Source organism: Mycteria americana, chromosome 9 (genome assembly GCF_035582795.1).
Source record: "Mycteria americana isolate JAX WOST 10 ecotype Jacksonville Zoo and Gardens chromosome 9, USCA_MyAme_1.0, whole genome shotgun sequence".
Classification (NCBI taxonomy): domain Eukaryota; kingdom Metazoa; phylum Chordata; class Aves; order Ciconiiformes; family Ciconiidae; genus Mycteria; species Mycteria americana.
This window is the reverse complement of record NC_134373.1, coordinates 43,510,635-43,538,406: the sequence shown is the minus strand read 5'-3', so window position 1 is coordinate 43,538,406 and position 27,772 is coordinate 43,510,635.

Genomic DNA, 27,772 nt, shown 5'->3' with positions numbered 1-27,772 from the left:
AATGAGGATTGCAGACCAATCTAGGAAGCAAAGTTAATTCTGAGCCGGTGCCTCATTCTGTCCACTGTGCTTAGTCATAGCTGCGCAGACGGCTCAGGATTAGGAAGCCTTTCCACGCGGATCATCGTTAATTGTTTCTTTAAAAATAAATTCTGATGTGGAAGGATGAGTTAAGGTTGTGAACTATTGGTGGAGGACGGTGCGCCTCTTGTACAAAACTTTGTTTTTAAAGCTGTGTAAGGCTTTACGTAGAAAGCAAAGCAAAGCTAACGAACGCTTGTGAAGGCTACCATCGGGTGAAGAGCGGAGGAAGGAAGGAGACCGGAGTGTGCTTCTGTGCAGCCACCCGGACCTTCAGCCCGTGCCCATGGGCCAGTGCGTCACTGTCCTCCTCCCCCAAGGACTCAAACTAGGGCCAAAACCTGTCTTGTGTTTCATATAGCCGGTTTTGCTCTTTGGACATGTTGGGGAGAGCAGGCTGTGAGGGACTGGGGGCCAGGGTGGTGGGGTCCATCGGGGTGCTGGGGTTGGCAGGGAGCTGGGGGGGCTCTGGCCAACTCCCCTGCTCAAAGCTCAGCCAACTCCGGGACCCTGCGGCTGATTGCCCAGGTTCTGGGCCTGTTGAATTTTGGGTGTCCCCAGGGATGCTCTCCATGACCTCCGCCCTGTGGACTCTCCTGGGCTCACTCCAGCCCGTCCATGTCTTCCTCGTGTGGCCCCTCCCGCCCTGCTCCACTCTGCCCATCGCCCCAGCTGCCCCAAGCAAGACTTTGCACCCCCATTGCTTAACCCGGGGAGGTCCTCTGGTCCCCCACCCCGCCACCGCTCCCCAGCCACCATGGGCAGGGGTGTGCCACAGGGGATGTTGTCCCAGAGCATCCTGGCGCTGAGGAGCAACCTCAGCTGTGAGTCACCTCAGAAGTCCTGTTGAGTCAGCGCCACGGATTTTGGGTGGACCTAGCTGGTGTGTGGTTTTAGTGGTCGAGACTGAAAAAAATGGCAGTGTGATAGCAATGTATAAATGTTAACATATTTAAATTATTATACAGTATGCAGGAAGACAGTATTACCTATGGATTGTTCTAGATCGCTTTTTTAACTCTCATGTACTCTAATTGAACAATGCAGGCAAACAGGGATTGATCCTATCCTTTATCTGAACTAAAAAAAAATAACCATTTTTGTGTTTTATCAGGATGTCTATTTGTTTTGGTATTCAATTACAGGGTTCATTAAATAAAGATCCCCGTAGCTATATTTCATCTTTTCTTTGCAGTATGCTATTGTGCTGTATATTACGTACACAGTGCATGAGGCAAAAGCTAAGAGGCTGCCTTGTTGCCTACAGTTGAGGAGTAACATTTGCTGCCTCAAATTGAGGGAAAGTTGCAATATTTTCAAAATGAGAGCCTCACCACATTGGCAGTAGGTCTGCAGCCGGCACTACGTCGATGAGGTAGGCTGCTTCCACAACACTATTTTACGGAGCTATAATAGCTGGTAAAAATGTTTTTAATTTGTTTGACAGTCTTTAATCTACCCCTTTGTTAGAGTGTTTGGTGTTGAAGTATTTTTTCAAGGACTTTGTGGTTGCTATAGATATTTTATTCCATAATAAGGATTACGTTGCATGTAATCCTATGAAAAGATACAGTAATTAATTTGAAAATTGCTAAGGAGTCGATAAGTATTTAAAACCTTAATTACGTATAACCTTGTTTTCTCTTGCAGCTCATCAGATACAGTCTCTTTGAAGAGGGGGAACGGCCTTTTGCCGCGAAGCGTCGGTGCCGGCGTCGCTCTGCTGCCGCAGGTCCGCCCTGCCCGGCTCTTTGTGCATCTTCCAACGACCGACCGGGGCGTACAGAGGCCGAATCCGCCGCGGAGAGCTCGCAGGCACGGGGAAGTTGTTCTTTAAAGCTCTGGAGAAATGCAGTGCATTTATCAGCTTTGAGTGGATATCATTGTGTTTATAACAGAGTGGAGGCACCATGCAATTTTGCTCTTGAAATTGGTTTATATAGATGACTGGTTGCTGTGAAGTGTGTGTCAGAGTTGCATGCAGCCGTTATGAAGTAGTACAATTGTCATCGCTTCTTACATGGTTGTTGAGAAGAGCTTGAGAGCCCAGCTCAGTCAGCTGTTGAATAGATAACCCAACACAGTTAACGTGGCATACATTGTAAAGAATTACATGCCTGCTACAATGAGCTCTGGGCCTTTGGTCTAGATAATAATCCTGGTGGCTGTACCACGTGTAGTGGCTGTCTGATCGCTCAGATATGACTGACGAAACATAAAGAAAAATGTCAGTCGGCTAAAAGAAAAATGCTGCAGTAAGTTTGTTTAAGGTTCATGTAAACGGCTGTGCTTTTTTATTTAACCCCGAGTCTCCCAAAGACTTGGCTGTCAAGCTAAATGCGGATCTATATGTAAGCTGCGGGTGAAACTCCATTTTAGATCACGTTGAGATTTGTCAGCTGTGATAAAGGCTTTGGCCATCTCTTCCCATCGCGGTGGCCTTGTCTTCTCATTTCACAGCAAGCAAAGTCCTTGTGTCAGTTTACATTTGCGATGCGTGAGCCTAACACCGCTAAAAAGGATGAGTGTTCGCGACTTTTTAAGTGCTATGGCATAATTCATTTCAGTGAATTGAAGTAAGCCAGCATAATCAAGCTGGCAATATGGACTGGACTGGAGGAGCAGTAATTAATACTGCTAGCAAATTAAAGAAAAAAAAAAAAATAAAGATCTGCCATGTAAAAGCTGCACGGCTGCTTGCCACTCAAAAAGGGCTCAGACATTGGAAAGATGAACACGCACGAGAAATACGTCCGTGCCTTGAGGCACCGCCGAGCCCAGGAAGGCAGAGGAGGTCAAGGCCAAGGCTGACGTTGCTCTGGACTGCTGCACCAGCACCCGTAGTCCCAACACCTGACGCGGGGTTGCTTCGCGCTGGTCTCCGGCAGCTTTAACCCCTCGTGCTGCGCTAGGGTTTGCAGGAGAGCATCTATGAATCGGAAGGGCTGGACGCGGGCTGTACGAATGAGAGGGCTGGAGGGGATGGCGTGGCCACCGAAGTGTAGATACCCGTTGCCTATGCAGTGCTGTACGGGAAGGAGGATTAAGGTCCTGCCAATCCTCACATAAAGCGAGTTGGGTTTTTTACTAGGAAATGGATAGGTTTTTAAGTTGCTCGAATTCTGTGCCTATATTCCTGTTTGGAGAGAAGACAGCTTTGCAGTAACAGGGTTGCCCATGCTGAACCTGCAGCTGGGGATCTCGCGTGACTTGCACGCAGCCGAGCAGCCGGCGCGACCTGCCCTGGGCAGAGTGAGCGCAGGGACCCGAGGCCCTGACGCCTGTCCGCCGGACACCGGTGGTTGCTCTGCCCATGAGACCCTAATTTCAGAGGCTTCTTTTTATAATAGGACCGAAACCTTACTGGACCAACTTGACAACTGATAATTCATTTCCAGGTGTTTTAATATCATGCAAGTAATTGTTTGAGAATTACTTTGGGACTGTAGGATGGAGTTTGCCAGAAAGATGGCACCCCTTCAAAAAGCCCAAGCTGGAGAAGCTTATTTTTGATGACACAGGCTACGGCCACTCCATTTAGGTATATTTTAAAGAGCAACACCGCAGTGGCGGTGCTTGTGTCGTGGCAGACTTGGGGCTGTTTTAGGGTTATTTTGGTAAAAGCTGCTTCTGCAACACATAAACGCCTGTAGACTGCTTTGCTTCAGTTTTGGGTTTTTTGTTTTTTTTTTTTTTTTTTTTTTTTTGCACAGCAGTCAAATACTGATGCTTTATTTATGACACCAATAACACTTCTGTGCCACAACAGGACACTTTTATTGCTGGTTTTGAAGTATTTGCATTTTTATTTAAAAGTCTGAGCCAAGCAGCCATCTGAAAAAATAAATAAGGATTTGGAAAAAAATATACATTGTGTGCCCCTAAAGAGCTGAGTAGAAGAGGAGAAGCTGCGTGCTGAAGGGACCCTAACCTTTCCGTCCGGGACGGGCAGCGATCGCCGCGTGGGGCTGGGGTGGGCTGTGGGGCAGACGCAGCCTCCACCTCGCTCATCCCTGGGAGAGGCTTTCACAAACGATGCCTTTTGACCGGGTTTTGCGATTAAGAAGAAATAAATGGTGTGTGCGCGCGTTTCGTCTCGGGCACATTTCTGAGCACGTCTAATCTAACGTACGGTGTGTTTCTGTCTGTCCTTCTGGAAAGGCTGCCTGGGCATCTCAGTTTTTAGCGTTACAGATTTCAGGGTACGCAGCTGGGCGGAGAGCTGGGAGCTTCTTGCCCCGTGGAGAGGCTTTGCACGGCACGGGAAGGGTTCTGGATTGAAGGAGGGAGGTGAGAGAGACCACGTGTGCCTTTGTAAATTCTGATATCGTTCAATCCGCAACTTTGTCACGTGAGATGTGAAAATATCCAGCACACCCTTTCCCTGCACACAGAGGGGAACGCCAGATACGGCTCTTCCCTGCTGTATTATTTTCCCTCGGTTTATGTGGCAGTCTTTTACTTGTATTTTTTAACCCCCCATTTATTGCCCCCAGAGCTCCCAGTAGCACTACGGTAGCTCAGAGCAGCTACTGAAGCACGAGCTACGTTGGGCAGAACAGGTACCTGCTCAGTCTGGGGCTAAATCAGCGTCTGCTGACACCAGGCTGAGCTTGAAGGGAAATAATTGGAAATCTTTTCATAGTTCAAACCGCCAGTGTGTGCTGGGGAAGGAGAGAAGGGGTGGAAATATCCCTCGGTAAACTCTCAAAATGTCCAGAGAAGCGTATGGCTCAGAAGATGGGTTTGCACCTTTGGGTCTGAAGTCAGCAGCATCACCACAGAGGAGGCAAGAGGAGGCAACAAGGGACAGGAGTTAGAGATGATGGATTTATTTCTTTCACCCCAAATTCCTCTGTAATATTTAGTCCTGAAAGCTCTCTACTCACGGCTGTTGTGTGTGGTGCTCCTGTCCCAGCCCGCCGGAGCCACCACGGGCTTGGGGTATTTTCTTTATCAACGCAGCAAAATTTGACTCCTTCCGATGAGTGAAATTCTTCCTGCACGGCGATAGCCTCCGTTTGCTGGCCAAACGGCCTCCTTTTACCGTTACCTGTCCCATGTTAACCCTGATTTGAATGTTGCCTTTGCTAGAGGATGCACAAAAATGTGTGCCAGTTCTCCCTTTGTCCTTATCTTCCCCATTAATCGCAGCACGGGTTGTAAAGGCTCTTGTGGCAATTTCTCACAAGACCCCTATTGTGTGGAAGCTACTGAGGGGTCTGCTATAACCTGAGCGTCTTCTGTATTTATCGCTGGCATGTGGCCAGTCACAATTTGGCCACTTCCCTTGCTGTTCTCTTCCCTCCACCTCCACCCCCCCTCCCGCCCCAAACACTTTTTATTTTCTCTTTCTGAACAAGTTTCTTTAATCACCTTTTGGGAACTACGTCTGGAAATACCTAGTAATGAAGCTGCCGATCCACCTTGTCTTGGTAAAAGCATTACCCTTGAAGTAGTCTGATATTGTCCACTTGCTTGTCCCAGGAAAGGGTTCAAAACTCATCCCAGGAGGTCAAAAAAATTCTCTAGGAAAAGAATTCCAAACAGAGTGGAGGATTCCAAACAGAGAATTCCAAACAGAATTCCTCCACATTAAATTCTAGTTTTACAGAAGAAGAAAGACTGAGAGAAATTATTAGTGCTAAATAATAGAAAGATAGCAGCAGAATGTATCATTTTACAGTTAAAGAATATATATTCGCCCAGATGCAGGAGCTTTTCCCTCACATGTGATAGATACCCATTCTTTAAACAGCCAAATTGGGGCTTTCTAGTTTAGATTCTCGGAATTGCCCTCTGGAGGCACCTGTCTGTTCCTCTGAATACTTTAACTGAAATCAATAGCAATAGGATGCGGTTCAGTATTAGACCGAAAAATGTATGCCCTTCATATTTTTTTCTTAGTAATCTTATGATATCCTAATTCTTAAAATGATGCTAGAGGATTTCGTTTATATACACACGCGACATATGTTTATGCATTTTAATATGAAATCCTTTATAATGGATCATATTCAAATTTCAGACTCTAATGATGCAATGTGTGTGGCATGAAATGCAGCAATTTTTCACAGTTTCTATTGCTGCATTTTACTTACGGTACTAAAATTTCGACTCCCGTTCAGAAACCTGGCACGAATCCATTAAAATAGTCCAGAAAAAACAGTTTTAGATAAGTTCCTTAAGCTATTTGCTTGATTTTCTTAATATAGAAGGGGGTTTTGGTTTGGGTTGGTGTTTGTTTGGTTTTTTTTCTTTTTGGTTTTTGCTTTTCTTCCCCCAACAACTGAATAAAAATGTGCACGCAGCTGACTTTGGAGTTGGTCCCTCGAGCGAGGGTGGGAGTCGCCGGCAGCCGGGGACCCTGTCCCCGCAGCACGTCCTGGATTCATCGCCGAGCCAGCCGCCGCCAATGTGCTAATGCTCTAAAGGTTATGCTTCCCCGGCACCGGGTGTGAGTGGGCATGAAGTTTGCTTTGCGGAGAGTACACAGTCTTGTTTAATGTTCAGGGTTCCTCTGCCGCCCTCCTGTTTGGAGCCAGCCTCCTGGGTGCTGTTGTTTAGGAAGATGGGGCTAGGGAAAAATAATCAAATGAGGAATACTTTGCAGAAACGGATAGAATATATGTATATATATGCATGCAGACATATATTTGTAAGAGAGCTGCCTACTCCGTTCTCTCCCGAGGGGAACCAGGCAGTGCGTGTTTCGTGCCCTGGAGGGGGCTGTGGGTTCGGGACGGTGGAAGAGCTGCGGGCGGTGGTGACCTGCACAGGGACGTACACGCTTGTCCCCTCCTTGCCTTCTTCTTTCTCCCACTGACTGTCCCTTGTCGCGTTTATCCTCTCAGAAAGTTGAATTATATTTGTAAGCATGGGAAGACGGAGTTTCAGGGTCTCCGTTCCCCCCCTCCCCTGTGTACGGGGGAAAGCTCCGGGAGCTGAAGGTCGTGGGGTTCCTCTGGCTTCTCCGGGGAGATGCAGCTCTTCATGTCTCACCTCTCCCTCTCTGAAAGAGGAATCCAGTCACACACGAGACAAAACTGCCTGAGCCCAATGCCCCCATCAGGCACACAGAGCACTACTTGGACCCGGCGTTATTATTTGGACCAGGAACCCCCATTTGCTTACGCTCAGCATGCAATGGCAGTGCCCTTCACCCGCCTCGTCTATTGTAGCCTCAGAATTAAGGGCACACCAAATATTGCATTACATGAAATATTTGCATTAGCAGGGCAAAATTAGTCTCGAGTGGGACCGCGGTTTCACCGCCCCTCCCGCTCCTCCAGCAGGCTCCTGCGGGCAGGCTGGCTGTAGCCCAGCGACGCATCTTAGTGCCACGGGTCCCAGGCTCCCACGGGAGCTCTCAGCTCTGCACTGGGGGCCCTGGGTGCCGTTTTCAAAGCACGGAGAGAGAACTTGTCCTACAAGCAGGGCGAAGAGAGCCTTCCCGCTGGGCTGTCGGTGGCTGCACAGCTCCAAGGAAACGGAATTTTGTCTGGTGTTGGTACAACAGTGCAGGGTGCACGCAGTATAAAAGCTTAGAAGGTTATCGTGGCTCGGAAATCTGGGAAAATATTTTTTGTTCTGTTATATTTTTTTCAGCTTAAATGTTTTTGGTGTTTTGTTTTTTTCAGGTAAAGTAGTTTTATTTTAATAACTGTAACCAGCTCTGCATCCTTTAGCCATAAATCCCCACAGCGATTACATTTATTTGCTAATGGAAATAAAAGGTGAGAGAACTAAAAATAATAATAAAAATACTTCAGATCTCTACACTTGAATTCAATTAATGCCTCCATCTTAGTCTATCAAACACTTGAGAGAGCCACAATAAGAGGAAATATAGATATAAGTGCCTAAACAAAGTGGTCAACAGTTGCACAGCCATATAAATCACCCCCTCTTCATGCATGTGCTCAAAAAATCAAATTATCACTTTTATTTTCTCCAATTACTTTAACTGCTTTCACCTTAAAACCATGCAAATAATATTAAAACCATATAAATGACATTGCTTTTGCTGCTGCAAGGGGCAGAAGGTGGGAGGCTGTCCCAGCTGTTGAGCGGGGCCGGGACTCTCCTCCCTGGCCGTGCATTTTGCAAAGAGTCGTGATTTGCTCTTAGCGTTTGAAGGAAGCCACCGCAAATTTACTTTATTTTTTTTAAGTGTAAATCCCTGGGGATAAGTTAGAAAATGCTTCAGTGCTTTCAAAAATAGCATTTTGCTTGAGCGGTGGCTCGGCTGGCGTTGCAGAGCGTATATATTTATTTAGAGGGTCCGAGGCTGGAGTCCTGCCCCTGCATCGCTTCTTCCGAGTCCTTCCATTGCACCACACGCTTCCCATTGTTAAAAGCAATTTTAGTCCCTCTGTTTTCCTTTCAATGGCCATTATCTGTTAGACAAACTAAACCCCAAAGAAGGCCATCCTCCCTTAAAGGCTAATTATATTGGTTTATAATTATTCTACCTCTAATCTTCCCGTAGCACCAGGGAAAACATGGTCTGAATTGAGGGAGAATGATTGCCATGATGTCGTTTTACCTAAAACTGGCTTGCCACGGCGGCTCTGCCCGGGAAGGAGCCCCGCCACGTCCTTCGCTCCCCTCCCGGGAGGGTGCAGGAGGCGCAGAGGGGCGTTGGGGAGGGAAGGCTTCAGAGGCAGGGTGCTGCTCGGGTCCCCTCCCAGCACATCGCCTGAGGAAAGGTGCTGTCTGTCCTTGGGCATCCCCAGCCCAGCTTCTGCACGGGTGTCAGTGCTGGGGCATCCAACATCACCTAACGGAGGCTCTCAGGGAAATGTGTGTGTTCGGGGGGAAAATCCAAACCCTGCAACTGTCCCCGAGCTCAGGCGTTAGCAAGGAGGAGGATGGGAGGCCGCACGGTTGCCGGCAGGTTTCCTGTTAAAACGGGCAGATTGGCAATTTTTGCAGAATTTCATTGGGACGTCAGAAAGCACAGCAACAAAGACACCCTTTGTACACGTCAAACCAGGGCTGAAGCCACAGTCCAAGCCCATACAGAGGTGTACTTCTGTCTTCTATACCGTAATGCCCGGGACCTTTGCTCATGGGCTCGCCCACACGATGTCCGGCACTGTGCAAAGGCAGCACACCAAATTCCCTCCTCCTCTGGGGGAGCGAAACCATTGGCGGCCCCGGCGGTGCCTCTCACCGTGAACGGTGGTGGTGATGGCGTGCTGGGATCCAGCGCTGCCGCTCGGCACGGCCGCGGGGTCCCGAGCCGAAAACCTGCCCCGTCTCTGTGGTCCATGCTGCTTCTCCAAGTAGATGTCTTTGTGCAAGTGTCCTTGGCTTGCAAGATCAATGCAGTACTTCAAAAAATTGGTCTTCGCACACTGTGCATTGGGAAGCTTGATGCAGAGGAAGGAGGTGCCTGGCAGCCCCGTTGGCAGAACCAAAAAAAAAAAAAGAGAAGAAAACACAACCAGCCTTTAGTGTCAAAGTAGAGGTTTTGGGGAAGGTGCTCTCCTCTAGACATGGCCAGCTGGGCGCAGAAGGACGTCAGGACCAGCTCGGCGCGACGAACCTGTGTTTGCTTCAGCAGATTATTCATTCATCATGTACCCAAATAAACAGAGCATTTCCCATCCCCAGGTACCAGGCGGGCTTTGAAAGGAGTAGAGTCTGTTAATGGCGCTGATGTTTCGCCTGCCTGTTACCATTGCCTTCAGACAGCCTGGGCACTTGTATTTAGAAGACATGCTTTACTTGGAATATTCAGAAAATATATGTGAACACAAATACTTACAGTTTTGTTTACAGCTGAAAAACACCCACAGCCCAAGCAGAGGAGAAGCTGGAGCTCCTGCTGTCCAACCTCAGGCTCTGGACGTCCTGAAAGTAATTCAGGAGTCAAGGCTCCGACTGGCAATTTGACTTAATTGTCCCGTCTTTTGGAAGACAACTTGGGTGCGAGCCCTGTAAATAGCTTTTCTGTGTCTTGTACGTGCAGTCTACGAGACATCTGTACTGAACGGAATGGAACCGTGATTTTCGGAGCTGCCTGGCATCCCCAGCGGCGCGGCCAGACGGGCTGCCCTGCCCGGCACGGCTCGCTGCCGGCTGGCAAGGAGCAGAAGGTGCCAGCCTGGTCTCAGCCCGCGCCGGCCCAAGTCACTCGTTGTGCCCGGCGTGAGCCCGGCACAAAGGGCGGGTGTTCAGGCGGGGGCCTCTCCCCAGTCACAAGGCTAAATTGCCCCTGTGCTAGGGGTGCTCAGAAATGCTGACGTGCTTATTCTAATTTTTCAATGTCAAAACGTCTATTAAATATTTTAACGAAAATGCCACTGATTTATTTGCTGGAATACTTTCCAAAACATTTTTGTTAAATTAAGAAAAATTCATTTTGGTCTTCAAATGTACATCTATTCCAGAAGAAAGCATCAGAGGGGTTGATAAAAATATCTTGGAAAATATGGTGTAGAATTAAAAAAAGGCATCAGTTTTTCTTTCTTTAAAGGCCAGGCTTGAGCACAAAGGGAGTGAAAATCCCTGGGCAGCTCTGCCCGGTGGGGCTCGGCACGGCTGGGGCTGCGGCTCGGCTCCGGGGAGGGTGCACCCAGGGGCATGGCCGCCCCTGAACGTCTTCCGTGCGTCCTCCTCTGATACCTGAGGGGTCAAATCTTTTACCTATACGCTGCATTGATACATACCGTATTTGCGAAGAAGACATTTTCGTGTATGCAAGTGTACGTCTATTTGTACCTATAGGTATCAATCACAATCTGAGTTTTCATGAGATAAATGCGTGTTTGCAGTTGGCAGGAAAAATGCCTAAATGTCACTGAAATATTTCTTACCTGCTACTAACAATTATTATTTTTAGTATGATCATTATGCAGTAGGGTACTTTCTCCTGGAAAGACCAGCTAAACTGAAATATTTCTCTCCTGTAGAAAAACCCACAAGTCAATACCTTTTAAGGTTGGGGGTTTTTATCCATCTTATTCTTAACTCCTGCATCGTTGATTTAAGTATCCTCTGTAATCTGTAATTGTAAAAACATTTTGAAAAATTAAAATGCTTATGCACTTGTATCCATTCGTTACTACTGAGGTGTTAAAATAATTTATTCCATTATATTAACGATTGCTTGATGCATCAAAAGATAATTTGCCATGTAATTTTGTTAAACCTGAAACTGTGGCATATTTTCTTGATAATACCATTAATATATCAAGAGTAAATAAAATGTTTAGTGGTAGGCACATTAATTATTGCCTTCATCTACTGGTGTTTAAAACTAAGAAATAATTAAATGTGCTTTAATAAGATATGGTTCTGGGAAAGCAGGATCATTTATGAATTGCTAGAGGTGCGTACAGCTGCCTTTCCCTTGAGAGGAGGAATTTATGCCGAACACCCCGCTGATTGTTCAGGAGGTAAAGAACCAATAGCTGCATGTACAGAGGTTTAATTTAAAGTGTGTTTCTCACTAGGCTGCTCACAACACTTAATTAAACTCTGCTGTTTTGGCAATGACAAATGCTGTAGTGCAAGAGGAACCAGAGTAGCAGTGACTGAGAAGCCTTCGTAATTTCTTTCATGTGCACTGGCAGCCAGATCCAGGTCAGGAGAGAAGGAAAGAATAAAAGAAGATTTATTTAAGGTGTTCGAGGGAAGTTGCCACTTTCCAGCCTCCACGTTAATTCCCGAAGGCGGTTTCCCTACGTGCGGGTTTCACCAGCCCGCGTTTGCAGATATTACGGCGTGCGGCCACGGAAAACGATTTGCCGCTGTTTCTCAGCCCTTTCATCTGAGATGCTGCTATTCATGGTGTTGGGCTCACGGTTAAAAAAGTCAAAACCAGAGGAGGCTGGCAGGCGCCTGGCTAGTGCTGGCCTTCGCCAGCCACAACTCCTCTTGACTTCAGATGGGCCCATTAGTACCGCGCTGGAGAATGCAGTGCTCGTGCCCTGAAAGGAAGGCGATTACCAGCGATACAGGTAATCACGCTTTTAGACAGATTGTGTCATTCCCTATTCAGATAGATTTTTAAATAGGCAAGTTTCTTTCAAGTCAATAAAAAAATCTATTTTTTCACATTTCTGCTGTGAAATACCAACCTGAAATGTGAGGAAACACTCTTTCGTAGATATTTTTAGCTTCAAGTCCTGTATTTGAGGCATACATGGACATAAATGGTGTTGCATGTTAAACCACAGCCTCTTCTGCTTTTAATTCACTGTTCCCCTGTACACCTGTCCACACAGTTTAAGAAGGCTAATGTAAATTGTCAGTAATATATAGTCTCGTTTAGCACTTGCATTAATAAAAAAAGCAGTGAAACAGCCATCACTGATAATAACGGGGGCTTTTTTCCTCTCTCTCCCTCCATGTCTGTAATCATAATCCAGAGCGTCGCAAGGACACATATTTTGGGGAAACTGTCCCTCAATTTAAGTCTGCATTGAAGCTGATAATTTCTGAGACAAAAAGCATTAAGACCTTTTGCAGTAAAAACCTGTATTGCAATAATAAATTAGAGTTTTAGAGAATGCCAGATAGGGCTTAAATATCCTCTGTGAGGTTAAAAAAAAAAAAAAAAAGGAGATAATAATTTGGATCAGCTTCCTTAAGTCTGTGTGCATGGAGGGAAGGAGCCAGGAGGGAGGCGAGCTGCGTTTAGCCTGTGATTGTGCCATGAAAGAGAGCTGCGCCCGTCTGAAAAGTTAGGTCTGAGGAGCAGCCTTTGCAGGCTGCAAGCCTGTATAATATTCCCTTTCATTTACTGAGGGTCTCCAGATGAAGTAGAGGCAGCGTTTCCTCCGGGCTGGGGGCGAGCTCCTGCTAAGTGCTTGCCACACGGTGCTTGAGCAGAGCAGAGCAAAGAAAATGGTTTCTCACCGCGTTCACCGGAGTCGTGAGGACGTGTCAGATACGGCGGCGATATTTATAAAAATATCGCACCGGTTAAAGCTTTTTTTTTTTTCTTTGAAGGGTATTTTTGATGAATTCTAATGTAAACCATTTTGTTAATTTAATTGATTTTTTTCTTTTTAGTATGGACTTAAATAAAACCTCACACGAGTCCCAGGGGCTGGTGGTTCTCTTTGATCTGGGCGAGCTCTTCCCCTGCTCTCTCACACGCTTTTCCATGCCTTTCTCCCCTCTCCCTGCCACTTTTTATCTGCCAGAAACTCTCCCCAAACCCTTTGTGCCCACCGTATTTCTCCCTGCCACCTCTCCCCCCTCCTGCCTTCTCCCCTTTGCGGCCGTGAGGGTCCCCCAGCGTTTCTCCATCGCAAGTGGGGGAAGCGTGGGGAGGTTTCTCTGTCTCCCCACCCTAACTAGGACCACCTGCCCTTGAATTCCCTCTCATTAGCCCTGATTTTTTCCCCCTTGTCCCTCCCCACCCTTTTGGCTGATTGCCTGCTGGCTGGGGCACTCGAGCCGCCCTTCCCAGGGCTTCTCCGTCGGCAGAAGCCGCTCCATCTCCGAAACCTTCGAGCTGGCTGGGTTCAGTCACGCGAGTGCAGCTCCTTGCCGATATGCCCTCTGCCTATCCGCTGTGGTTCCTGAGCGTGTTGGAAGTATTAAGGTAAAACTTTATATAATACCTTTTACTGGAGATAGAGCAATTCAGCCGGGGCCTATTTACCCTACCCATTTATTTAAAAGTCCAACAATAAAACCAGTCCATTCTGAATGGTAGATAAAATGCGGTGTAATTGATGAATGCCTTTTGGCAAGTGCAGTTGAGTTTCCATGGGGTTTTATACATTATTGACACTGTCAGTGATTTCAGTGATTGTGGCTACAGCTGGGGTATTATTATTACCGTGTTGCAGTACTTCTGTCGGGAGGCTATTGCAGAGGCACAGCTGGAAGTGCTAGTGGCATTTGATGTTCATGACCTGCAGTAATTGTACCATTTTGTAATGGGAGTTTAGGAAATGCACGGTGGAGAATTAAAGGGTGGCCAGCCCAGTGGCTCCGGCTCGTGGGCGAGGGAAGGGGCTGTGCCCCGGCCGGCTCGGGCACCGCGGGGCAGGCAGGGCTCGGGGAGACCCCCCGGGCTTTCTGTAGCCCTGCGCGCTTCCATTGCATCCAGAAGGCCAGCATACCTGGTGGCAAGCATTGCTAGGAGAGCCCTTCACCTGCCCTTTCTCTCCTGCGGTACTGGATGCTGTTACGCCCCGGCTTGTACAAATTGCCTGCTCACCTGTAGGAGCTCCAGCTGGTGCTACGTGGAACAAAGATGAAAAACCGCTTTTCTCCCTGATTGCTGATGTACCGATAAATGAGCCGTTTAAAAAACACGTCGCGACTTTTGCTCTGCGGAGGCCCCTCTTGCCGCGTGCGGGTCGCGGCGTCGCGGGCGCTACGCGTGCCGCGGCGCGGTGTCGCCAGCTGCGGTGGGGCTGAGCTGCTCGGCCACGCGCGTGCACTGCAGCTCTCGCGTTTCTTTCCCCTGGCAGGTGGTGTGGTGAAGATTTTCACAGAATCACAGAATCGTGTAGGTTGGAAAAGACCTTTAAGATCATCGAGTCCAACCGTAAACCTAACACTGCCAAGCCCACCACTACACCATGTCCCCAAGCACCTCATCCAAACGTCCTTTAGATACCTCCAGGGATGGGGACTCCACCACTGCCCTGGGCAGCCTGTTCCAGTGCTGGACAACCCTTTCAGTGAAGTAAAATTTCCTAATATCCAGTCTAAACCTCCCCTGGCTTTTCAGAGCAGTGGAGAAACCTTATATAAGAAATTCCCCCAGAAGACAGACATAAGCGCAGCCTGCCTAAGCAAAGTACGTGCACGGTACATACTTAGCCCGTTAGTGTTTAGGTGGTTGTGTGGCCCTTTCATTTGCACGCCACTCCTAACAGCTAAACCTGCCTTGATGATTTTGCAAAAGCAGCCGTTTTCAGAGCCTTTAGGAGGACTGTCTGTGTGCTCTGATGGGCTGCTGCCCTGTTTGGAAGGGGACTGTAAGTCAGGCCAGCTTACGGTCTTACCTGTGTCTCATAGTCGCGGTGAGAAGCCCAATAAAAACACGATATTTACCTGCCAACAGTATCTCCAGTAACGCAGAGGAGCTGGATAGCTTCTTGCACAGAAGCAGCCCTGCCAGAAAATATCTTCTCCCGCTGGTAATGTTGATGCCGTCGATTGTTCTTTATTCAACACGGTTTGGCTTTTTCTTGCTTGTGCACGGGTGCCAAGTGTCGTGGTTGCACACTGAGGTGCTTCTTACAGCCTTAAGCAGGCAGGAGCGATCTGCCCCGATGGTGCCAGGGAAGGGGCTCATCGCTGGTGTTTGTGGAGAGGAGCCCGCGAGAATCCCTTGCAGACAGGGGGATGGACCGGTCTTGGGAAATCACAATATTTGCTCTGTGCTTGTGGAAGAGCTCCTAGTTGTTGGCTAGGATGAACCCCGCGGGAGCCAGGGCTAGTGCTGCAAGTCCATAGCATTTTGTAGAGAATAAGAGAATTTCGGTATGTTTAACAGAGAATCACCAAAAGATCATCCTCTGTACAATCCATCGGGCTACTAAAGCCCCTTGCAAGGACATTATGCTCCATTAAATGGTGTAGGATGTCCTCACAGTCACCTTAAATGGGCCTGAGCCACCCACGAGCGGGAGGAGAGCTCGCCTCGCGTTGATGGAACGACACCTCTGCCCCTCTCCCTGCTGGTGCTGCCGGCGCCGGGATGGCCCCTGCCCATGCCCTGCTCGCCGGGCCCCGGCTGCCTTGCAGCCAGAGCCGAGTACGGGAGGAGAAGTGGGGGTGATGCTCCCTCTCTCTACTCTCATTTTCCTTCTAAGATTACATGAAGCTTAGCAGAAATTTGTTTTTTCCTTCTCTGCTGCTGCTCTTCCTTAAGTAATTCCTTATGAAATAGCTTAAAAGAAAATGATAACCTGAGGGTTGGTGTTTTTTTTTTTTTCCTTCTGTGGTTTTTTTTTTTTTTGGAGGATTGGGGTTTTGGGGTTTTATTTTGTTTTTTAATCATCCAAACTTTAAGAGGAATTTTTATCGCTGCTGTAGCACTCGGTATAGAGCTGAATGACCCTATAGAAAGTATTGCACTTTCTGGTAAACTAACCACTTTGTTAAATCTCTATTTCCTGTTAAATTTATGTACAGTTTCATAGCGTTGAAGATCTCTGAACACAGCGCTGTATTTCATCTGGCTGCACCATGTCCCATCTTTTGGGTGAAGCATGGGCTGCAGGTTGCGTTTGTTGCGGTGGCTCGTGTTGGTGTTCCAGTGCTGTGGTCTGACCGTCTGGAGCATCTCATGGGCACGGACCATGGTAAAACAACCACGCTGACTGTTATTCTGGCATGGGAAATTACGCCGCCATAGTTAAACCTGTGGATTTAACATACGTACTTGCTTTGTATACATATATACTTTGCTTTCAAATCTAAATGTTTGCTTTGAATCTTTGGCCACTTTTCTCCCCTTCTTTCATTTTATCTCCTGTCTTTGACTGGTTACAGTCTCAAGATGTTTGCCAAATATTCTACAGTACAGCAAGAAATCCATGTTGATAGATACCAAATTCCTGTTAGCTGTTAAGGTTGGAAGAGGTATGTTAGGTAGCCCATCACATAAAGCTTGATCAAAATCCCTGAGTAAATGCCACAGGAACCCTCCAGGAATAGAGCCTTTAATCTTTAGATCGTCTAAAAGGAGCCTGGTGACATGACTTGGCTTATTGCAGAAAGCTAATTTCAGTGACTCTTGTGATATTGTGAAGATCCTCGAGTCCTTCGCCCCATCCTGTTCTAAGAGGCAGAAATGGGTTCTTGCTCATGACTTTTTTTTTTTTTCCCCAATGCTAAAATACTAAAAATTACAAAGAAAAGGAAAATACTTGGGCATGCCTGAGCACTTTTTACCCTTTCGAAGTGCCGGACGTGGCTGTTGTTTCCCCTTACCCGGGGCAAGGGTTGGTTCAGAGCATCCCTGGTACCGCTTGGCTCAGGGTGCCGGTATTTCGGGTGCCGAGGAAGGGTCGTCGTTTTTGTTGTCTGCTGGAAAACAAGGTCCCTCTTCTGCTGATTTAACGTCCCTCAAAGCTGGGCAAATAGGAGAGGACGGCTCCCCGGAATACCGGGTGGGCTGCTCGCCAGGGAAACACTGTCCTACGGAAGAAACCAGCAGGCGAGAGTAGAGATTTTAGTGTGTAACTGTATTATCTTAATATTGGCATCTGAATATATTATTTTAAATGGCATTATGAAGGACAAAACACCAGCAAAGCAAAGACTCAGAAAAGTAACTTTGCTCTTACTTAAAATTGATAGGACCTGAATACCTTTGGGACTTTTTTTTTCTCAATAAGTAATAGAACTTGGCAAATCATTTATTATTGTTGTTTCTAGAAATAATGTTTCATCAGTGCGGAATATGTAGAAAAACTGTTTTACGGTGTGGTGTGAATCCTTGTGGACCTGCGCCCAAGGTACGTGTGTCACCCTGCGCTGCTGCTCCACCCTGGTCTTGCTCTCCTGGCTGCCTGGCCTCGCGTTTTGAAGTCACCTTGGATGGGGGGGAATCAGAAATTTTAGGGGTTTGCATGCAGGCTCCTGATTTGGTGTAAAACAGACTTTTTTTCTACCTGGTTAGGGCAATGTCTTTCCGTCTGATCCTGCATTACTTCATCCCTGTCTGTGAGCTTACGCACATGGAAAGTCCCGTCTGTGGCGTTGTGGGGCTGCTGCTTTTCAGAGCCATGCTTTTGGGAGGAGGAGGTACCACTGCCGCCACTTCGCGTTTTTATGGACTAATTTATTTTGCAGCAGAATGTGCGAGGGTTTTTTCTTTTTCTTTTTTTTTTTTTTTTCCTTTTCTTTTGATAGGTAAATAAAATGAAAGAGTAAAGCTTCAGGACGCGTAAACGCTTTAGTAGCTGAACCTAAAATACCTACTGCGGTATAAAACAACTTAAAATCTGTCAGCTTCGATATAGCTCGTATGACCCACTGGCGTCGCTGAGCACCGTACAAATGCCCAGGGCCCGTGTTCTGGATATTTGGTGTGATGCTGTGGGGCTTGGGGGCGGAGAGAGGAAAAGAGAGATGCTCTGTACTAACAGCACTTCGGACCACAGATGTGTTCGATCTTCTCTTGAATCTCAGCGATGCTGAATTCTGAACTACGGTTTCCATTTTGTCCCACGTTAATAATAAAGTTGTACTAATGGCTAGCTTATAGTTGAGAATTAAATCAGTCAAGAGAAAAGAAAGGGGGGAAAAAGTGGATTTTGTGCAGTGACGTGTCACTCGAAGGCAAAATATGGTGACTGACCTTAAGGTGCACTGTTGGTACAATGCTGACGACTGTACCCGCACCCAGACGCTTTCACCCATATCTGAGGTGGTAAAGAATGCACTGTTGACCTTGGTTTTCCAGAAGTTCAAGTTTTTATAGAATAAATCAAATCTTTCGGTAGTTCCTTGGTTCAATCCACTGCTGGTATGTGGTGAAGAAAAAAGATTAGGTTTTTAATATGTATAAGTTAATATTATTTATTTTTACACATACAGACTAGGAAATGAAAAGCTAGAAAATGCTATGAAAATCACACATGCAGTACTCTTTATCGGTGATCATCATCTTTGTCACTTAAAATAGATCACCTGAATGCCCACCCCTCTGGAGTGATGAGGACCCGGTCCAGCTCCTGTTGAACACAGCAGAGATGTTATTTGGCATCGTGGGTTTGGTGCCGATTCTGCGCGGGTCCTTTGCCCGGGAGCTAGGCACCGTAGCGTCACGTCTCCCCATTCAAACCTTCTGGTAGTGCTCCACTGCTGAATTAATTTCGAGACAAGCTTTAAGAACCTGTCGTTAACACGTACCACCGGCAGATCATTTTACTTCCATCCAGAGAATTTTAATCACAGCGGAGACAGCAAGGAGTAGTACTATTAGGAAGAGTGGGTGAAACTTGAGTGTAGGAACCTCCAGTTCCAGTGCACGCTGCAAATGAATGCTGGTGAGGGCGGGAGAGCCCAGAAAGGGGATGCTCTGCCCAGCCTCCTCCTGCGCTCGGTCTTCTTCCCTGCCCCCGGGGCAGCAGCCTTGGTGCTTCATCCACTTTATTGATTTTATTTTATTTTTACACTTTCAAATTGCACGTGTCACAGCTGCCTTAGGCTGGCTAGTAGTGTATTAAGGCTATTGTGTCACCTTTGTGACCATCAAGAGAAATCATTCCCGGGTAGGGGGCCAAGGGAAAAAGGTTGGGGGGAGGCCGCTGGAAAGGTGAGATTTAAAAATTCAGGTGCTGGGTTAAGTGGATGAAGAAGAGGATAAAGAGGAGGTTACCAGGTAAAGAAAGGAGACAGAAGAAAAATAATTGCCGTTTGGGGCAAAAGAGGTTGAGTACTGGAAGAGGATCCAGGGCTGTGGGAAGGATGCATGGGAAGAAACGTGTGGCTGCGGGGCTGCCGGGACATCGTTGCCCAGAAACGTAGCTGGGTGGTCCACAAAGCCAGCGGCTCGAGGGGAGGCTGTCCGAGGGTGCGGGAGGCCTGAAGTGCAGAGAGAAGTCTGGACGCAGAGGCTGGATGGCCGGTGCTCCTGGGAGGAGAGCAGGCTGCTCGAGAAGATCAGCAAGGTGGAGGAAGCCACCGCGCCAGCCGGCAGGGAACATACGGAGAATCTGAGCGTGCAAGTATTTGCCGCGAGGACCCAATAAATAGACGTGCTGTAGCCTTTTTGCTGCGGGGGGGCAATTCTCAGCCCTGCGGTGGCACCAGTGACCTGTGCCACCCCGAGAGATGCCCAGCCCCGTCCCACCTGAGCCTTTCAGGGGCAGAAATCTACCCACATAGCTGCCCGCTCTGGTTTTGTACCTCTTGGACATCGAAAATAGCATAGTTGTATTAAGACAATGCTCATCTCGGGTTAATTAGTTTCTTTGCAGGGCTAATTAGCTCAAGCTGAGCGCTGTGCTAACACACCTGTATGGCTTCTGCAATGGAGGCAGTTTGTCTGGGAGGAGGTCAGCTGTAATTTCTTTTTATACTCCAGATTCAATCGAAGTTCATGTCTGGGTTCATTCTGAGCCTGGGAATAAAATTCAGAACAGTTCTTATTTTGTGTCAATTGGTTCTTATCTTCTTAATCTGAAACTTCAATGTTTGCCCGGCAGAAGCAGTTAGCTGTTATGAAAGGACTTGTGCTTCTGTGGGAGATGATGGGAATTTTACTTTCAATTTTGGTGGAAGTAGAAGAAAGCTGTGTGACATTAATCTCCTATCAAGACATAATCTAGGCACATCTAGGTGCTGAATGGATGTTTTGTGCAAAAATTGATAAACAGTTGATCGACAGAAATAGCCGAATCTTACTTCTGCTGCTCTGACCCGCAGCAGGGGCTCTGTAATTTACTTCTTGCCATCCTGCCTCCTGAAATACCTCCCCGGTAAGGTGGTGATAAAGTGAATGTCTAAGTGGTGTAATTTGTTAATTTTTTTTTACTGTGATTTGGAAATTCAAATGCAAATGCCAGGAAGAGCTGATATAAAATACACTGAGGGTAAACGTGACTGTACATTGAAAACGCACCAGGATCCCCCAGGACCTGCACGGGATCTGGCTGGGGGTCAGGGAGCCCCACTCTGCCAAATTCCCCCCGTGCAGTTTTCCAAGCCGTAGCATTTAATCGACCATTTCTTCTTTTGACAAAGCATGTAAATTGGTGTCACTTTTTCAGAATAAAACAATAATTCTTATGCAATTACATTTTAAAAAGATCAATTTAACTATTTCATAGCAAAATTACTTACGTGAACTTCTTAAGGGATATCATCCATTTTAAGAGCAAAGCGTACTTTATAAATATTTCCTGTAATACACATAGCAAAGATGGACTCTGGTTCCTCAGCTGGCATCATGTTCAAAATAAAAGTAAATATGGAAATATTTCCATTCCACAAAAGTAAAACCATTTGATCCATAGTAATATAGCACTGCGCTGAAAAATTTAAATAATAATAAATATTGTATGCCAAACAACATTTTTGAAGGTGCTGCCAGTATCCTCATAGCAGTTAATAAAGTAGTCACAAATGATTCTGCCCACTTTTGTCCCAAAGAGGATCATATTTAATGCTCCATTTAATTTGCTCAAATGTCAGGGAACATCAAAAGGGGAAATTTATTGTATTAGTCACTGAAAGAGATATAGTAGGAGCATCATGCTATCTAAAGATGATTAATAAAAATAGCTATTGATTTTGCAAAGTCAATAAATCCAGCTGTTCAAATGATAGTATTAGTCAGTCGAAGGGACTAGTTTAGTTTGTTTGGGTCTCTGCAGATATATCTGCAGCCTTTGCCGCTCTCCCCACCGGGCAAGGAGGAGAAGGAGCCGCGCTGGGTCGTCCCCTCCCTGGGATGAGAAGTGGATCTGCATCAACCGCTGATGGGAATCTTCCAACCGCAGCACAAACACGGACTCTCACTTCTTTTGTTCACAGATAAGTGCAAAAAACCCGCTCTGTCGCACTCGCCAACCTGCTGATGGATAAATACACCACCGAAGCGTGTTCAAGCCACTGAAAAGGGAGATACAAGTAAATAGAGGCAAGAGAAAGCCTAGGTGACCAGATTTTACAATTGCTACTCTTTTTTTTGTCACGGTACTTGTCACTCATGGGTTGTCATCGGTGTGTAGACCCGTTGGCGCTAATCTGACAAACGTCCGGTGCGGTGGCCGCAGGTTTCTGCAGCCCTTCTCCTCTGGCCGTGCTGGGCGGGGGCCGTGCTGCGGGAACAGCGCGGGGCTGCCCCCGCTCTCCCTGGCCAGGGTTCAGGGCTTCCCGTGGTTTACAGGGTTTTAACAACGCCCCCCCCGCCCCCCTGCAGTTTTATGCATAGAAACGCTCCTTAGCCTCTCGCTCTGCCTGGCCTCATCACTATAATTCTCATTTCTGGAGCAGTCCTTGCTGGTATTTAGAGAGAGAAGAATCTCTTCCCCTCCCTCCTCCATGTAACAGGGTTTCAGGAAAACGATTTCAGCGACGAGTTTTTTCTGAATTGCAGCTTTTCCCTCTCTGAATGACTTTTACAGGAACAAATTCCAAGAAAAACACCCTGGCGTGTTTGCACAGTAATTCTCACAAATGGCCAAGTCAGGCTCGCTGCATTCATCTCCCAGTGGCGTAAGCCTTGAACTCTGTTTAATACTTTTTAAGAAACCTAAAATAAGTCAGTATTTGGCATTGGAAAGTGGAAAGCACTGGCTGATTTCAACACTTCCTTTTCTGTTTATTTTCTCAGCGAGGCCAGATGTCATCATGCTAATTTTTCTTGGGTTAACGATGGGAAAAAATTAAGGATGCTAACTTTAGTTTAAAAATATTTCTTCAGCTATATCATTTCTACATTTTCTTTCTAAACTCTCAAGCAGCTGAGTTTCATTTGCAAAAATGCTCATTACAAATTTGCAGGTAGCGCAGAGATTGCCACCGACAGATAACGATGAGCACAGAGTTACCTCGATCTTTTGGCGGGGGGAAAAAAGCCTCTGTAATTTAAATACTAAAATCACTTACTAATGAAATGCAGAATAAATTATAGGATGGAGTAGATCATAGCAGCTTTGAAGATTTCAGGATGCTACTGCTTAATTTCTGAGATTCTACCATGATGCTGTGATCACAGTTTTAACTAACGATAGGTAAGCATAAGCCACTGGCACCTCTTACAAACAGATAGGCCGAATTATCTGTCACCTGAGGTATTTAACCAGAGATGAGATGTGCTCCTTAAAAAGTCCTTAGCCCCTCGGTTACTGTGCTCCGTGCAAGAACGGAGGAGACGCGTTGAGTAGCCTGTGTGTTACGGGGGAAGGCTAAACGATCGCTGCGTGCTTGTTTGATTTCTGACGGGAACTTTTCTCGTGTCCTTACGGGAATCAGCCAGCACTGAAACTCTTGATGGCTAGGACCGAGCCCTCGCTGTGGTCTGTAGGACGTGGGAGCCTGGGGTGTTTGGAAGTCATGAGCTGCCACAAACCTTCTCGCTTGCTCCTCTGGTTAGCTGGAGTTGCGCTGCTTCTCTCTACTTAACGTGACCCAAACCTTTCCCGGTGGGGTTGGATTTGTCCATTGATATCTCTTCAGATTTTTAAGGTTTTCCTCTTCCCTTTTGAGAATGTAAATGCTTATGAGAAACAAAGAAACAGATAGCCTCCAGGTCACCAGCTCACGTTTTTCCCAAGCGCCTGAAAGCTCAGCCAAGGCACGCGGTGTGCGTTTGCAGGGGATACTTGGTGGCTGTGTTCTGCCTACCAGAGCAGGCAGCAAACTCGGTGTCTCACCCAGGAACAACGTCTAGACAAGGCTAGAGCCACCTCCCAAACCAGCCCAGCGTGACTGGGAAATATACTGCCAGCCCATCGAGTAGGACCTGGTGTGACGTGAAGTCTTCTATTCCTAAACCAGTTTTGTACCTTTATCTTGGGCGTTAATCTGCATGGTGAAACCTTCTCGAATGTCTTTTTGAGAAGTTAAGTATACTACATCTACTGAACCTCCCTTATCTACCGTGGCAGTAGTGTCTTCAAAGAACGCCAGGGATTAGTTAAGCACGATCCAGCATACCACGATCCATGCTGCTGTCCTTAATCACCCCCTCCTCCTCCTCGCCCTGCCTCCCCTGGGAGGGTTCCCCATAGTTTCCCTTCTGTGGATGTGAAACTCCCTGGTCTACGGTTGCCAGTTTGTCTTTTTTAAAATAACTGAGCTGTGTTTGACAGGTTCAGAGCCTCTGTAATCTCACCCAAAAGTTTATGAGCTCTTTAAAACGTCCATTAAAGATTCACAAGTTGCCCTGCTCATTATTTGACATTATAATTTAAACACATCCATTCTCCTATCATTTTAGGTGGGGTTTTTTTTAAGCTTTTCCTTATGGAAGTGTGCTTCTAAAGAGCTCATAGTCATAGCTGGGTTCTTGCTGCCGGTGTCCCAAAGCAGGCAGAGGGGCAGGGAGGGGATGCGTGGGTGTGCGATGCTGTAATGGGAAGGCTGCGGTCCTCCGTGACATGGACGAGCTCTGGATCGCCAGGAGGAATGAAGGACCCATCTTAGGTGAGCCCAAAGTGCTCCTCGCATCTCCCTTTTAAAGCACCCCCTGAACCTCCGCTGGAGCCCCCGAGGTCCCCGCGGCTCGGCCGTGCACGGAGCTCTGCCGTGGGGAAGAGGAGCTGAAGGAGCTCATTGTGTGTGCCGGAGGAGAGCGGAAGGAGAGGCTGCAGGGCAGGGGGTCCTCCCCACGAAGGGAAGGATGGTGGCAGGGTGGAAATGTTGGTCCATTATGCCAGAGAGCAGATAATGTCTCCTGCACGGGTATTAGTCTCGGTGGGTGCTGAACCGTGGCAGCTTCTGAAGCAGGCACCCAAGGAGACCTAATCTGGTGGTGAATGGAGACATTAGTGAACATGCTTCTTTGTAAAAGTGTTCTTATCTCAGACCTTGCATATGTACTGTGGGCTTCTGCAGCGCCCATGATAAGTAGTACTCCTTGTTTCATTGAATGGCGGCGTAAATAGTCACATAAAACCCATATAATTTGCTGGCTTGTAAGTTAAAGCCCCAGGCAGTCTTATCACTTCTTTTGTCATGTCCCTTACACTTCTAGGGCAATTCCGTGTCAAATTGCTCTACATTTTGCACCCTGACCCAGCAAAAGTGGAAGCCTGCAAAAAACTTACCATCCCTTCATCTTTTTTTTTTTTCTTTTACATTTTGTACCTTATGAACTGAACTACTTCTTCCTTCCAGAGAGCTAAATGTATGTCTGTAGCTGCACCGAGAGCACACCATGTCACCAGGGCTCGTCTATGTTATCAAAGTACAAAAGAAAAACGTCAGTGGTGGACTAACTTTAAAAGTGAAGATATTAATTATTGAGCAGTGGAGGAGATCTTACCTTAATACTGATGTTCAGGCAGATACCATATTTATCTTAAAGTACCCCAGAGCAAAGAACCTGCGAGGAAGATGGTTACCTTTGCAACGATATTTATCATGTAAATAGCTCAGAAAAGGATACTGCCAGTTACATCTTTAAAATACAAAAATGCATGCATTTCACTATTTTGTAAATGCCAGAGAGATGCAGCATCCGTTAGAGTTAACGGTGCGGCACTTTTGTGTTCAGTAGCATGAATCATTAATCATGAGGCAGGCCATATTCTTGTACTGCTTCTGCTTTCATTACTTGGCCTAATTAAACAGTTCTCTGAACTGGAATCTCAGATTCCTCTGTTACAGATTATCATTAATTATGGTGAAAGTGCTCAGAGATGTTGGACTCAATTATATTCTGCTCAACTCTGGCACTGCGTGATTCATTGCACAGCCTGCTTTGCAGATGTACTCTTTTCTTATCTTGCACTCCCACTTTTGTAAATTGGGCTCTGCCAGCCAACAAACTAAGAGTTATGTGCCGCGTTTTCATTAAAAACATGTTGGAGAAGCACACACCAATTAAGGATTCTGTATTTTATGCCGCACGAAGAGCCGAGCGCTGGGAGGAAGAGCTGAGCGAAGCGGCCCCTCTGCTCCGCTCCGCTCCGCGGCGGGGTTTGTGCGGGCTGCTGCGGGCTACCTCCTCTGGGCGCGGGTCCGGGCTGCTCCTCTCCCCACCTTCCCCTGCTGCGGCTTCCCTGGGGCCGGCGGCCGCGGGCGCTGCGCCCGTCTCAAACGCAGCCCCGCAGCCGGGGGATGTTTGCAGCCACCGAGCCTCTTCCTCCGGAGCCTTAGCCATTTAAATGCTGTTAATAGCCCCAGCAGCCAGAATTTTTCCTTGTGATTAATGCGAAAAGTAGCAATAGCGCATACCGGTAGCGTAACACTGTTAATATTAATACATAACTAGCCCTAACGCCTCTTACTGCTACCAGACGCAGTTTAATAAATTAACATATGAAGTAAACGCACGGTTTTGCGGGTTGGCATTTTAAAATGCTTTATATTCTAAATTGAGCCAAAATGTAAAACGATAAGCATCAAGAATTTTAAAAAATAGGATCTGAAATGCATCGATGCTGCAAAAAAAGGGAAGTTTTTTTTTTCCTTTTGTACTTCTGTCAGATTCAGACTTTTAAAAATCAGTGGTTATACCTGCTAGCTGTACTTCATGAATATCTGTAAGGTGACATTGTGGTCAATTAAGTCCCCTTGCATTGGGTAAAAATATGTAATGGTGAAAGTGATGCGATCTGACTCAGGGATGAGAAATGTAAACAGCCGCATGCCGTTCCTCGCTGAAAGCACCCATGGAGGAGCGCTGATGGGGCGAGATGCCTGGCATCGCGCACGACGCCGGCTCGGATATCAGAAATAACGTGGCAATACCCCCAATGGCCAAGTCTGCAAACACGTTTGGGAGCAGCAGAGATGAGCCGTCCCTCCTGCTTTCCTGCCGTGAATCCTGAGCTAACGCCGAAGTGATCTGCTTTAGAGCTCAGCTGTTCATAAAGTAAAATAGATTGCCAACAAAATTGCTTATACTGCTTATACATTGTCAACATATAAGTATTTACGGATTGCAGGTTAACATGGCTTACATGAGAGCCTAGGCTAGAAAAATTTTAAAATTCAGCGTGTGGAGAATTTATATTCATCATCATCTTTACGCCGAGCACGAGATGTGTTTTTACTGATATATGATTAGCTAATTCACCTGCGATAAGTGGATTTGTTTCTCCGTGTCAAAATATACACTGGATTTTATCCACAGGTAGATTGAAGCAGAGAGTTCTTGATTAAGTTATCAGGAGAGCAGCGCAGTTTGTGCTCGGTGTTTGATTGCGATGACAAAAGCCATCTAATACACAAATAATTGCCGGCGGAACCCAAAGGAACCTGGGGTTCCCACTGTTTCCCCCCAGAAACGTGGGCTCAAAACCCTGCCACGGGGGAAAATGAGGTTGGCTCTCTCGTCCCCATCCTCGCCCTTGTTTGCTCACACCGTAAAATGGCAGCACCGTGCGGCCGGGCTGGCGGTGCCGGGGCGGAGGAGCGGGCTCCCGCCGCGGAGCCCCCAGGTCCCCCCTTCTGCGTGCCCCCCTTCCTCCCTCCGCCTGCGCTGCCCAGCACCGTCCCCGCGCAAGCTGGCGCGGGTGCTCCCGTATGGCGGGGCGCGGGGGCGCGGGGGCGCGGGTGTGTTTGCAGCCCCTGGCAGGACGTCCCCCTTTGTCCCTGCGCGGCAGGAGCGGCTGAATTACGGCAGAGCCCCCGAAGTTTGACATGGGCGCTTTCGGGCATCGCCGTGTGCAGACTCTCATTTTCTGCAGGAGTTGCGGGTTTTAATATATATGAAAATCAGTAGTCTTGTATCTTTGCATATGTGCCTTTTGTAATATAATTGTGACAGATGGTGAGCTAGATAAATCTAGCTCCTCGCTATAGAAAACCTTGGCTTGACTTGCGCTCTCTGAAAACTTGCTTTAAACTGCTTTTGCATTTTATTTTTTAAATATAGATGTATTTTTTTTTTCCTGGTCTGCTTTTGTTTTTATTTTCAATGTATCTGCCAAGTATTTCCACCCCTGATTTCCAGATACAAATTGCAACTGAACTCCGATTTCTTCTTCTTTTTTTTTGTTTAGCCCTATTCAGTGCATAATGCCAGGGACTTTGCTATTCTGCATGTCTCCTTATTAAAAATAAATATGCTACC